The sequence below is a fragment of the Penaeus japonicus genome, unplaced genomic scaffold (genome assembly GCF_977035675.1).
Source record: "Penaeus japonicus unplaced genomic scaffold, GWHDUDI00000001_assembly GWHDUDI00000024, whole genome shotgun sequence".
Taxonomy (NCBI): domain Eukaryota; kingdom Metazoa; phylum Arthropoda; class Malacostraca; order Decapoda; family Penaeidae; genus Penaeus; species Penaeus japonicus.
In genome coordinates, this window is record NW_028234426.1 from 8,113,835 (window position 1) to 8,128,751 (window position 14,917).

The window sequence follows — 14,917 nt, forward strand, 5'->3', positions numbered from 1 at the left end:
ATGAAAGGAAGAGGAGGAGGAGGAGACTGAGGAGGAGGAGGAAAGGAACAGGAGGAGGAGGAGGAGGAGACTGAGGAAGAGGAGGAGGAGGAGGAGAAGGAGGAGGATGAGGAGGAGGATTAGGAGGAGGAGGAGGAGGAGAAGGAGCAGGAGGAAGAGAAGAATTCGAAGAATGATGATAATGATGAGGAGGTGGAGGAGGATGAGAAAGAAGAGGAAGATGAAAATAGGAAGAATTTGAAGGATGAATTTGAAGGAAAAGAGGAGGAGGAGGAGGGAAAGGAGAAGAATAAGAAGATGAGGAGAAAGAGGGTGAGGAGAAGGAGAAGGAAAATAATTATATGAATAATGATGATGATGATGATAAGGAGGATGAGGATAAGAAGGAGGAGGAGGAGGAGGAGGAAGAGGAAAAAATGAAGAATAAAAATAAAAATGAATTGTTTCCTCAACTCTCTTCCAAAATTCTTCAATCTATAAGTTATATTCACACGGGAGAAAAGAGCCTTTATTAATTCAAGTTAGTTTTTCGTCTTGCTAAAGAAAGAAAGAAACAAAAAACAAAACAAAAAAAATGCGTTTACTTGTGTACCTGAAATAAAAAATGGAGAAGAAAAACAATTTTTGACATCTAACATATCGACTTCATAAAATGCTAATGAGGGCTAGAACGCAAGGTAATAAAAGGATAACAGTAATGTTGATGGTGGTGGTGGTGATGATGATTAGGATAATGTTGATAATGATGATAATGATAATCAATGATAATGATTATGATTATAATATCAATAATAATGATTATGATTATAATATCAATAATGATGATTGTGATTATAATATCAATAATGATGATTATGATTATAATATCAATAATGATGATAATTCACATAGCTAAAATGATAATGATGGTAATAATGATATTAGTAAGGTAGATATATTAATGATAATAATGATAACAACAACAATAATACTAAACATACCAATGATGATAATAATGCAAATAATAATAATGATAATAGTAATAACAATGATGAGAATAATGATAATGATTTGACAATGATAATAATGTTGATGATGGTAAAGATGATAACAATAATAATGATAATGATAAAGATGATATGAATAAAGATTATGATATTGATAACAAAAAGAGTAATAAAAACGATAGAGATGGAAGATAATGATAATAGCAATAATAATAATAATAATAACAGCAATATAGATGATAATGATAAGAATAAGATTAAGAATGAGAATAAGAATAACAGAAATAATGAAAACAATACTTATTATAATAACAACGAAAATAGCAGTAGTAATAGTAAGAGTAATAACATTTATAACAATAACATTGATATTAACAAAAGTAATATATATCGATACTGAAGTGATGATATGAAAAATTATAATGATAATAGTAATTGGAATGATAATAATGATAATAATAATGATAATGATAATAGGAAAAAGGATACTGGTGCTGATAATAACAACAATAATAGCGATATTATTGATAGTGATAATGATGAGGATAATGACAATAAAAGGATAGTGATGATAATGATAATGATAATAGTGATAATAATAATGATAATGATGATAATAACAATAAAAACAATAATAACAATAATAACAATGATCATAACAATATCACTAATGATCATGATAAAAAGGATGACGATAACAATGATGATAATAACGAAAACAATCATAATGATAATAGCATTGATAATCATCATCGTAATAATGATAAAATCTTCAGCTGTATTCGAAGAGAGATTACAAAGGATTGTTGGCGATGAATATTGCAATACTGTTAGGAAATTGATATATGACAAAGGTGTGGGGGGAAGAGACGGGGGGGAGGGGGGGGGCGAGACGGAAAAAAGGAGAGGAGAATGAATTAGACAACAGGGGATTAAGAGAAGAAAACACACAGATACATTTCTCGCTCTCTCTCACTCTTTCTCTTTTTCTCTCTTTCTCTGTCTCTGCCTCTCTCTCTCTTTCTCTCTCTCTCTCTCTCTCTCTCTCTCTCTCTCTCTCTCTCTCTCTCTCTCTCTCTCTCTCTATATATATATATATATATATATATATATATATATATATATATATATATATGCACCTTTAGCATATTTATATTTATATGATGATCGATATCATAACTTAATGAAAATATTTGATTTCCCTGTCGTAGGAAGAGAGAGAGAGAGAGAGAGAGAGAGAGAGAGAGAGAGAGAGAGAGAGAGAGAGAGAGAGAGAGAGAGAGAGAGAGAGAGAGAGAGAGAGAGAGAAAGAGAGAGAGAAAGGCTAGGGTACACTGCCTCTGAAATATGCAACTCCCAATAGAGAAAGAAGGAAAAATTTAAAGGATTCGGTATACTGTTTCTTTCAGACGTCTGGTAGGGCTCCTTGCTTTCATTGTCTATTCGTCTATCTATCTATCTATCATTATAGATTTTTCCCCTTTTTTTATCGTTCTCTTTCTCTCTGCTTTTTTTCTCTGTTCCACTATCTCTCTCTCTATCTGTCTCTCTATATCTCTCGCTCTATCCTTCTTTCTTTCTCTCTCTGTCGATCTTTCTCTCTCTCTATTCTCTCTGTTGCTCTCTCACTCACATTCTCTCTCTCTTTCTCTCTCTCTCTCTCTCTCTCTCTCTCTCTCTCTCTCTCTCTCTCTCTCTCTCTCTCTCTCTCTCTCTCTCTCTCTCTCTCTCTCTCTCTCTCTCTCTCTCTCTCTATATATATATATATATATATATATATATACATACACACACACACACATACACACACACACACACAGTCACATCATTAAAAAACAAAACAAAAATAACACCAATACTATTTCCGACAAACGCAACCCGCCTAAAAAACAGACAACAACAGAACAAACCGTTACCGGGAAGAGAAGCTGAAATACCACTCTGTGATGCAGCTGAACATGCCTCCACTAGTGGTCTCGTCCAGGTACCCGGATTAAAGGAGAGGCGAGAACCCCCCCCCCCCCCTTTGGCGTTGCTTAACTAATAACCTGAACTTGTTTTGATCACGCGGCGTACGGCGTTGGTTGAGAATTTCCTTCTTTTTTGTTGTTGTTGTTGTTTTGGCTTCCGTTGCTTGTTTTTTTGTTTTTTTAGATAATTGTTGTTGTTTTTTGTTGTTGTTGTTATTGTTATAACTATTATTGTCATCATCGTCATCATTATCATTATTGTTATCATTAATATCATCATCATTATCATTGTAATTATCATAACTATTATCATTGCTATTATCATTATCATTATTATCAGTATAATTATTATCATTATCCTTAGTATCCTTATAATCATCATTGTTCTTATCATCATCATTATCATTCTTATCAATATAATCGTTATCATAATCATATTTAATGTGTGGAAGCAAAATTAACGAAAGCGCATTAATCTAATTGTTTCCTTTCTGTTTTACTTTGTTTTAAACTTCTCGTAAGTTCAGACACAGGTGTTGCTTTCCCTAAAGTATGAGTCTTAAATATACTGTATGTTTTCCAAATAAACAATAACAGAATAAAAAAAAAAAAAAAAAAAAAAAAAAAACAGACAGACACCTTACAGACTATCCATAACACCAAATAATTAAACAAAATGAAGATATCTATATCTATAAAGATGATATCTATAAAAAGAAAAATAGATATCCGTAACACCCACCTCAATATACAAAAAGTATGCAAAAGAACCTCGCAATTTCGCAAGCTGCAGCGTGAGCTCAATCTTCTCCTGAAGGTGGAGTCCGAGAATAAGTCCGAGAGTAAATTCCGAGAGTAGAGTCCGAGAATAAAGGCTCATGGGGCTTCATCAGTGTGAACCTTTTTACCCGAAGCTTCAGTAATGTACCGACGAGGGACGGCTGTGCGCTTGGATGAGGTCTCAGGGGTCCAGGGATTTGAATTTTGTGAGATTTTTATATTCTTTTTTTGTACGTATATAGGCAGGATGTAAGGGAGGATATGAAGCATCTGTTTATATCTGTGAATATCGGTTGATTGGAAATAGAAAATAAACACCGGGTTTGTTAAACACCAAACCAAACCTTTTCATTTTCTTTTCATTTTATCTAAAAGAGATGAAATGAACATGCTTTTGGCTCAGTAGAACGAGATATCTTTCTCATATCAATGTACGAATAAATGGAATACGAACCTATTAAACAGCTCTTGCAGAATTTCTGAACAAAAATTGATAACAAACGGAGTGAGACAAACAGACCACAGACCCGATGTTTCCGCATCTTTGCACAGCTTGTCTCGAAAGAATTTTCATGAAAATAAACAGAGAAATTTAAGGAGGTAAATACAAGTGCGGAACACTCAATGATCTCAAGTAGATGAGCTTGAAAAAATAAGCATGGAAATGAAAAGAACGAAAATGAAAGTAAGTGTTTGACAACAATATCAGGAATAACATAATATTAAGCTTTAAACTACGTATGATCAGTCTTTTATTATACTAGTTAATGTACCCATATGTATGTGTGCGTGTGTGCACACACAACACACACACACACACACACACATACACACACACACACACAAATATATATATATATATATATATATATATATATATATATGTTTGTGTGTATTGCATAAATAAAATCTTGACATGATTAACTAGATACAGCCCTTGATATTGAAATCAAGCAATGTTTGATCCGTCAAAAAAGTCCAGTCAAGACTTTCTCACACTAACAACAACAAGCTCCGGCAATTAACCCAAATCTCAAAGAGAATAAACCAAAGAAAATAAAAGAAAATCCAAAACACACACACACACATAAACAAATCGAGATGGAAATAATCAACAGTCAAAAAAAAAAAAAAAAAAAAAAAAAAAAAAAAAAAAAAAAAAAAAAAAAAAAAAAAAACGAGAGCGGAAACAAAAGACAGTCGACGGGTCGGATCGTCGTGGCGGCGGCAGCGGCGGCGGCGGCGGGAGCGGTCATGCGGAAGAGCGGCTTTCACTTACGTTCTATATCCTACGCGTCCTCGACCTCTTTCTTCACATTTTCCCTTTTCATTCGTGGGAGGAGTGTCCTTGAAGACGATGTACGGCTGTAGTTATTGACGGATGGAGGTTGCTGACCTGTCTGTGTTGCGGGTTTTTTGTTTTTCTCTGTGGGGAAAGTGGGTACATAAACATAAACACGCACACAGACACACTCACACACACACATGCACACACACACACACACACAATCACACACACACACACACACACACGCTCACACACACACACACACACACACAAACACACACTCACACACTCACACACACACACTCACACACAAACGCTCACACTCACACACACACACACACACACACACACACACACACACACACACACACACACGCTCACACACACAAACACACACACACACACAAACACACACATGTATATCTACATACCTACATGCATTGATACACAGGAAAGATAATTAATATTCTGAAACATCCGAATTATGATATCAACCAATGACAAAGAATTACATAGACGATTTTTTTGCCTCCCACTACACTGACAATCATCATAACAGCTGTACTTATCCTTACCGATATCATCTGCAGAACAGATCCACTAATTATATCTATATCTTCCACAGGCACGATCAACGCACAGCTGTTTAAGGGGTGACTCAGGTAAAACAACAGTTTCATATTCGTTGTCCATAGATTCAGAGAGGAGAAAATTTATAGATCATTTACAGAAAGACTGAAAGACTATTATCTATGTTACTACGATTTATGCGGGGTATCTTGTAACTTTTCTACTAAATTGTTATTATATTAATGATAGCGGTAATGTTAGGGATAGTTGTGATATGATGATGATGATAGTAATAAGGACAATGATAATGATAAGTATGATGATGATAATTATGATAGTAAAAATGATAACAATAATGATGGTGATGGTGATAAGTAAAGTGAAAATAATGATGATATTAATGATAATGGTAATAAGACAATATTGATAGTAATTTTTAAAATCATGAGGATATTAATTGTGATAATAATAGTAATGATAACAAAAACGATATCAATAAAAAACACTAAAAAAAATAATAAAACTAATGATAACAAAAATAATAATAACTAAAATAATGATGATACTGATAATAATAATAATTATCACACTTTATTCGGGAAACTATTTTCATTTTCTGAACAATTACTTATAATTGGAATATATATATCACTTGCTCCATAGAACCAGTGTTATTGTAATACAACTTGCTTATTGATTTATCATATCAAGGTCTGTGATATTACTTTATTATAGATTTATTTTCGTCAATTGTGAATGGGAACCGCGAGCCACTGATAACTTAAATGTAACAGAAAAATGAATGCAAGAAACAATTTTTAAATCATTCATTATTCATTAATAACTATGCATACGCTACATTATCATCTAATGAATGATGTCCAAACGCTCACCCTATTCACTTATAATTCCGCATTACATGGCAATCTCATCATTATTATAACAACACACTTACTCACCAAATACTCATTTCAAAGTAGTCATTTCAGCAATATTCATTTCACAATATTCAGTCTCGTTTCCCGTATTATTTCAAAGTTCGAAATGTACAATTTTAGTCTTATCAGTTTAGCACATATCTATTTTGTTATATAGTTCAGTGATTTAGTTATTTGGCACTTTATATATCTATATCCAGATCTGTATCTATTTCGTTATATAGTTCAGTGATTTAGTTATTTAGCACTTAATATATATATATATATATATATATATATATATATATATATATATATATATATATATATATATATATATATATATGTGTGTGTGTGTGTGTGTGTGTGTGTGTGTGTGTGTGTGTGTGTGTGTGTGTGTGTGTGTGTGTGTGTGTGTGTGTGTGTGTGTGTGTGTGTGTGTGTGTGTGTGTGAGTGTGTGTGTGTGTGTGTGTGTGTGTGTGTGTGTGTGTGTGCGTGTGTGTGTGTGTGTATGTATGTATATAAATAGATTTGTATCTGGAATATCTAATGACAAAGGAGCAAAAAGGGTCAAAAGCCCATTCTTTTCTGCAGATTGCGAACATCTACCTTTCTATGCAGCTGTTTAGGTCTAAGAAAATTGTTACGGCCAATAAGAACTTTGCTAGTTATGTCAAGCTTTCTTACGTGTGGGAATATTCACCTTTACTAACGAGGATAATCATCTTTTACTCTCCCATACAGCAGTATTCTTGTATTCTTTAGTATCCATATCTTGTATATAGATAATCTTTTTTATCTACATACGGTTAGGTTAATCAATTATATTGATGATAATAATGATAATGATAAAAACAATGATGATAGAAATAATGATAATGATAAAACAATGATGATGATAATGAAAACGACAACAGGGATAAAGGTAATATTGATAATGATAATAATAATTCTAATAGTAAAGAAAGAGAATGATAACAAAATTAATAGCTATCATTATAATCACTTGAACTATCATTGTTATCCTCACTATTGTTATCATCAATATTACTATTATCATTCTTAGTACTTCATTATTTATCATTATCTTCATCGTGATTATTGCTATTATTACTTTTATTATAATTATTATAATCATAAAGATGACAATTATGTCATTAATCTCGAGGCGTTAGGCTTATGCGTTCGAAAACCCCGGCATTGCGACCATTCAAAGCCGGAATCGCCCCGGCGTGAATGGGTTGATAAAAACAAAAATAATGAAGAAAAGAAATATAACAGTACTGATGATGATGATGATAGAAATCGAAGAAAAAAAAATAAAAAAGATTATTCTTTTTTCATATTTCAATATTTTCGATCATTTTTCCTTTTTTCATGTTTTTATCTTCTTTCCATATTCTATTTTTTTCTTTCTCCTCTTATCATTATCCTTCTCTATCTCTCTTTCTCACGCTTTCTTTTTCTTTCACACACTCTTGTTTTTCTGTCTCACACTATTTCTTTCTTTCTTTCTCTCCCCCTCCCTCTCTCTCTTTCTCCCCCACCCTCTCTCTCTCTCCCTTTCTCTCCCTCCCACCCTCTATCTTTCTGTCTCTAACTCTCACTCTCTTAATCATTCCCCCCCCCCCATCTCTTTCTCTCTCTCTCTCTCTCCCCTCTCTTTATTTCTATCCACCCCCGCCTCCCTCCCTCCCTCTTTCTCTCTCTCTCTCTCTAACTCCCCTCCCCTCTGTCTCTCTTCTCTTTATTCCTATTCCTCCCCACCTCCCTCCCTCTCCCTCTCCTCCCCCTATATCTATTTCCCCACATCTCTCTCCCTCCCTCCCTTCCCTCCCTCCCCCCCTTTCTTCCTTTTTTTCCCTCTCTCTCTTTCTTCCTTTCCCCCGCGAGACCAGCAGTTTAACCTTGATATTCACTGCGTCGTTCTCACGCCCTGGGAAGTCTCGGGAGATATACTAATGACACAGGGAATGTATGAGGGTGTGAGGGTGTGAGGGTGTGAGGGGCTTTTGTCTTCTGGAGGTGGCAGTGTTGAGGTCACGGGGCTGGCACGGATGATTCATGGGGGGACTAAATCTGTGAAGGACATGTGGCCATCTGTGTCCTTTTTTTTGTATGTATTTTTTTCCCTGCCTTTCTCTCGTAACCCCTTTTCTTGTTCTTCTTTCTTTCTTTCTCTCTCTCTCTCTCTCTCTATCTATCTTTCTTTCTCTCTCTCCTTCCCTCCGTCACCCTCTCTCTCTTTTTCTTCTCTCTCTCTCTCTCTCTCTCTCTCTCTCTCTCTCTCTCTCTCTCTCTCTCTCTCTCTCTCTCTCTCTCTCTCTCTCTCTCTCTTTCTCCATCACTCCGTCACCCTCTATTTTTTTCTCTCTCACTCTCTCTCACTCTCTCTCTCTCCCTTTCTCTCTTTCCTCCCCCCCCCTCTCTCTCTCCCTTCCTCCCTCCTTCTCTCTCTCTTTCTCTCTCTCTCTCGCCTACTCACACACACACACACACACCCATACCCCCTACATGTATTTAACATGACTATGTTTTAAATTCTTATATCTTTTCTCTGGACCTATACATCGAGTGTGAATAAACACTAAACAATGTTGTTTAGCCCTCTTGTATGCAAACATTTATATATAAAGTTACATGCAGTATCAGATTTGAGGCAACGGGGCAAAAGCATTGAGGCAAGCATGAATAAACTTTCATGCCACAAGAGAGAGCTCATAATAACATTGCTAAACTTGGCTTTCCATTTTTTTATAGATTAAAGATTACTGATTAGAGCCATAGAAAGTCGCTACAATTAGGAACGGGTCCAAAAAATGGGGAGAGTAAAATGTAGTAATGATATAACACAGCAAATATATTCTTATGAAAACAACAATAACAGATAATAGTAATTTTTTTGGAATCACAATACGCATATGTAAGTGAGGAAAGATAGATAACAAAGAGAAAGATAATTAAACACGGTGAATGGTGACCGTAGACTTTTCCCAATAATATTTTCTCGCTGGTTGCTATGTCAATCTCACTCTTTGTTTATCTCCCCTATCTCTCTTTATATGTAAACACACACACACATGCTTTCACATACACACATCATCACAATCAACATTATCACCATCATCTCCACCATAAGCCTTTATTCACTGTCTACTATAGGACAAAGGCCTTTCCCAACCCACTTTAAAATCTGCCTTTTGCGATATGTTAATGACTCTTTGCTATTCTTGAAAATTCCTATGGCCACCTTCCAAATAGCCTCCTATTATTACGTTTTCCATGTCTTCTGTTTGTATACCCATTATCGATTTCTACTTTACCATTTGAATTCTTTATTTTTTTTCTATCTGGTCCATTAATGATTTTCCAAAGTCTTGAATTATGTTATGATATCAAAAACATTCAATTCAAATGTTTCGCTTTAAGCAACATACTGGCATATTGCACTACAATGTCATATATAGATAACTGAGAACTTTCTAGCTTATCGTAATCTCTTACATTGTTATTCGAGTTTTTTGGTTATCTGTTAACATTTGTCCTGAATACCATCTGAGTGTGGGGAACTGCCTGAGTTCCCTGAGTGGGTGGAGGGACGTGGTAGGGGTCCTCCATGAGGTAAACGGGAAAATATTGGCGTTGGGGGGGTAAGGGGGGCCAGGAGGGAGGTAAACAAGTAGTATATCTTTACAATCACGATATTTTTTTTTTAACTCCTTGACCTTCCCCTATTTTGTCCAGAGTGCCTGTGAGCAGGCCATACATGTTAGATAATAATTGAATAACCACCACCACCAAACGGGAGAAGAAGGAGCGAAAGAAAGAAAAAGAAATCAAATAGAAATAATTCGTTTTCGATCAGATTTCACCATTCCCTGTATAACAAAGGAAATCAAAGGAGGTTTTATCTTTTTCTTGTATGTAAGTGGCTCAGCTATGTTTGTTTATCTATCTTCAAAACCAGACATATTAATTTGATCTGTAGAAATTAATTTGATCTGTATATGTTTGTTTACTATAGCTACACAAAACAATTAAATCATGTAACATAGGAAAGAAGAAGAAGAAGAAGAAGAAGAAGAAGAAGGAGAAAAAAAAAAAAAAACGTGTGCTTATAGTCCTCGTATTATGGATACACTACACGGAAGGTTCTCGAAAATAAACAAACAAAACTATGCGATGGAATTCAACCACACCACAATCGCTTACAATTGGAAACAACTCACTGACAACTGTAACGAAAATAAATACATTTAAAAATTAAAGTAAGGAATAGGGGAATAATATTTATTTCCTGTTTCATATGTATAAATAAAATTAAATATCTACAAGAGAGTATATCTTCCCTTTTCAAATCTACCTCGGAGGGAGAGAGGAGGAGGAAGAGAGAAGAATCGAGACCATATGTCTAGAGCAGAGACTAGAGGGGATAATGACTAATAACCAAAGCTTCGAAGAAGTAGATTGGAATTATGAGAAGATTGAAATCAACGCTACATATAGAAGAAGAAGATTTAGTGAGAAGGGGGAAAAGAAGATGAGAGGGGGGAGAGACATTGAGAGGAAGAGGAAGAAGATAGGGGGAAGAAGATAGAGAAAAGGAGAAAAGGGGAAGAAGATATAGAAAGGAAGACTGGGAAAATTAGAAGAGAAGAAGAAAGGACGGGTTAGAGAAGGGTAGAGAATTGAGGGAAGTGAGAGAGGAAGGGGGCCGCAGATAGAGAATGGCCCAGTATAAAGAAGAAAGTGAGAAAGGAAGAAGAAGATAGAGGAAGGAAGATGAATTATGTGGCAAAAATAAATTGTTGTATGAAAATTTGTGAAAATAAATAAAAAATGAAAACCTACCATACATAACCATGCATAAAAAGATGATGCCTACAATAGACTTAACTGAATCAATAGCGTATATTATGAAAGACGAAAGAGTTTTTTGCGCGCCGCGAACGAAAAGATGCGCTCGCTATGCGCTAAACTCCTCGCGTACCATCTAAAATCCGTGGATTATTCGCTTGTACTTCTTAATAAAAGGTTATTGAAGATGCTACGGGAAGGCTTATGTTATGATTAAGTATATCTAGAGTCATATATACATAGGAACAGTGACAGAGAGGTATATGTAATTTATTACCTACCATACGCCTACGTATATACAATGATACATGTGCACATATTTTCCGAGGAGGATATTGATGGTGAAAATAGGGGAAACTGAGGGGGGAATAATTGAATGATGAGGAATGGAAGATTATGTTATGTTCATTTAATGATCTGATTGATATTGTTTTTATTTATTATGATGAATTCATAAATTTATAATGAGGGGAATTGAACAAAAAATCACATATATAACCAATGATTAAAACGATATAATTATAATGATGATAATTGTAATGATAACAAACATAGTAATGATGGTAATAATGATAATGCTTATAATGATGACAACAATAATAATGATAATAAGTATGGCAGTAACAGTGATTATAATATATGATGGTAATAATAGTAATAACGCTAATAATGCTAATGATAATAGTACAGATAATAATATCAATAATAAGGATGATAATAAGGATGATGATAACAAAGAGGATAATTATGATAATGATCTTAAGGGGAATATCGTTGATGATGATAACTATAGTAATAGTGACAAGGAAAATACTGACAATGACAATGATAATGAAGATAATATTAATTATGATCCTGATAGTAATGATAGTGATACTAATAACAACTATGAAAATGATAGTAGTAATGATAATAATAAAGTTAACAATAATGATAGTAATAGTAATGACAGTAATTATCAGCAATATGATAATAATGACAGTAATAATAGCGAAAATGATCATGATGACACCATCAACAGGGACAATAGTAACAGTGATAATGATATCGATGATAATGATAATAATGATAATCATAAAGATGATAATGATTATAGAAGTAGTGATAACAACAATGATAATAATGATAATTCTCATCCACACCTTTTAATATCAATATCAAAAATTATCCCCCTAGAGATGGAAATACAAAATATCAAAATCTGTCTTGCCGATGTTCCATTGTTATCAAAATCAACTTCATTTAAGATGAATTATTTAGCAAATGAAAAACAACACCAAATATATCATCATTTAAATAAGATTATATGCATCTGTATTGCATTAATCTAGAATAATCTTAATGTCATTTTTATATCTTAGACGGTGGGTAAAATAACCAAACAACTAGGGCAGTTATTCACAAGAGATATGTAACACAACAATGATATTGCAAATATAGTATGATTACCTATCTCATGTCAAATTTACAAGTGGATTATTCAGTATCATGTCGTTTACCGATTAAGAAACTTAAACAAACCATTATCAATCAAAATCAGGTGTGAAGGGGAGAGGTGATGAATAAGATTTGTTAACCATTTGTGTTTATTGAACCGACAATGCACCGCCCCACCCACACACCCCCAGGTTTGAATGCCGCAGACAGATGAGAGAAAATATACGTAATAAAAGGCTTCCTTGTTCACATCCATAACAAGAAATTTTAACTAAGCGATTTTAGGATATGCATGATAAGTGAATAATGTAGATGAAGGAGGCGTCTTAACCGATGTGGGAAGAGGTGGAATAGAGGTGCGCGAAGTGCGGCTCTGAGGCCATCTTATTGACGAGTCTTAGGGATGGGATGTTGGAGGGGTTATCCTTGCTGATTTCTTGCGTATTGCTTGTCGGAGGATTCTGAGGCTGAGGCTGCTTTTCTTCTTTTCTTCTTTTCGTGTCTTCTTCTATTCTCTTCTTCTTAGGAGGAATGAGGACGGAAGAGGAGTGGGCGGAGGAGGAGACGGGAGGAGGAGAGGATGCTGCGGAGGAGGAGGAGTGGGAAGGGGAGGATGCGTGAGTCGGATGAGGCTTTTTGAGGGGTATTGCGTGGAGGAAGGACGGCGTTGGGAGGAGGAGGAAGCGGCTGAGGAGGACGGAAGGAGGAGAGGAGGAGAGGAGGAGGAGGAGGCTGAGGCGGAGGCGGAAGAGTAGGCGGAGGAGTCGTAGGTAGTGCTGAGTGAGGGGGGGAGGTTATGTACTGGTGGATTGATTCTCTTTCTGAAAGGAGGTCTGATGGAGGGGAAGGAGGAGGTGGAAGGAGGAGAGGGGAAAAGGGAGGAGGAGGAAGGAGGAGGATGCGTGAGGAGGAGGAGAGGAGGGGGAGAGGTGCGAGGAGGAGGAGGAGAAGGACGGAGGAGGAGTGGAAGGATGTGGGGGATTGAGGTGAGATGGAGGAGCATGTTACTAATAATGATGGCATAGTATGTCATAATAAAATGACATTATCAATTATGATAATGGGCAATACAAAGGATATTGAGATGAGTCAATTCTTAATGTCGATATTAACCACCAACAAAACACATAATGCATTTAAGTCTAATGATCAATGATTGGAAGCTAATAAGGCTAACTAACAAAATAATATAAACAAAAATTGGCAAGCAACACACAGTCTATCAAAACAGTAATACCAAACAAAACAAAAAAAAAAAAAACAATCACAAGAAAAAAAGCTAATAAAAACAAACAATGGACATTTTACCAAAGTTGTGGTATAATATGATAAAAATAATCTTTCCCCCCACACCGGCACTCTCATGACACACGGACCAATACCAATCGGAATCTGATTACAACGGAAACCTTTGTTGTTTTGCTTTACATGGGGGGATTCACATTACTTTTTTTTTTTTTTCCCTCTTTTTTTAGTCTATTTACTTTGTTCTTTGATCTATATTTATTTATCATTCTCGGTTTCTCTACGTATTTGTTTTTTTTTTTTTTTTGCCTATTTCTCTATTCTCTTTTCTCTTTTCTTTTCTAATCTTTTTTTTTATCTTCTGTTATCTCTTTTCTCTTCTCTTTCTTCTTATTCTTTCTCTCTTCGATTTCCCCCTCTCTCTCTCTCTTATTCTTATCTCTCTCTCGTAACTTCTGTCCTCATTCCCCACTCTCTCTCATTTACAGTCAACAGAACTGTATCAGTTTTTTCTTCTATTTTTTCCCCCCATTTCTTCGTTTCTCCTTTTTTTAATCCTTGTATATAGGTCGTCTTGATGGTCTGGTGCCCAATGTCTTTTGTTTATGCTTAGCCCTAACGCATGACTGAGTCTTGTATGGCTGTAAAGAATAACATTGACAGTGATAGCAATAATTAGGTTTATGGTAATTATTCGAATGATATTGTAATGGTGACAACGGTGATAGTTATCAGAATAAAGCTGATGATAATGATAATTATGATGATAATGAAAATAATGATGGTGGTTATATGATAAAGATATATGATGATGATTATGATACTAATGATGACAATGATAAGAGTAATAATGGCACTGAAGATAA

General features: G+C 35.0%; 1 long non-coding RNA gene across 1 annotated transcript in view; it reads left to right on the forward strand.

The window, feature by feature from the left end:
- Positions 1-14,917, forward strand: part of LOC147469029 (uncharacterized) — an 85,355-nt gene that overhangs the window by 49,630 nt on the left and 20,808 nt on the right. Inside the window, exon 2 of the long non-coding RNA XR_015192206.1 lies at positions 5,650-5,686. This is a non-coding gene — a long non-coding RNA (uncharacterized LOC147469029). The remainder of the gene's footprint in view (positions 1-5,649; positions 5,687-14,917) is intronic.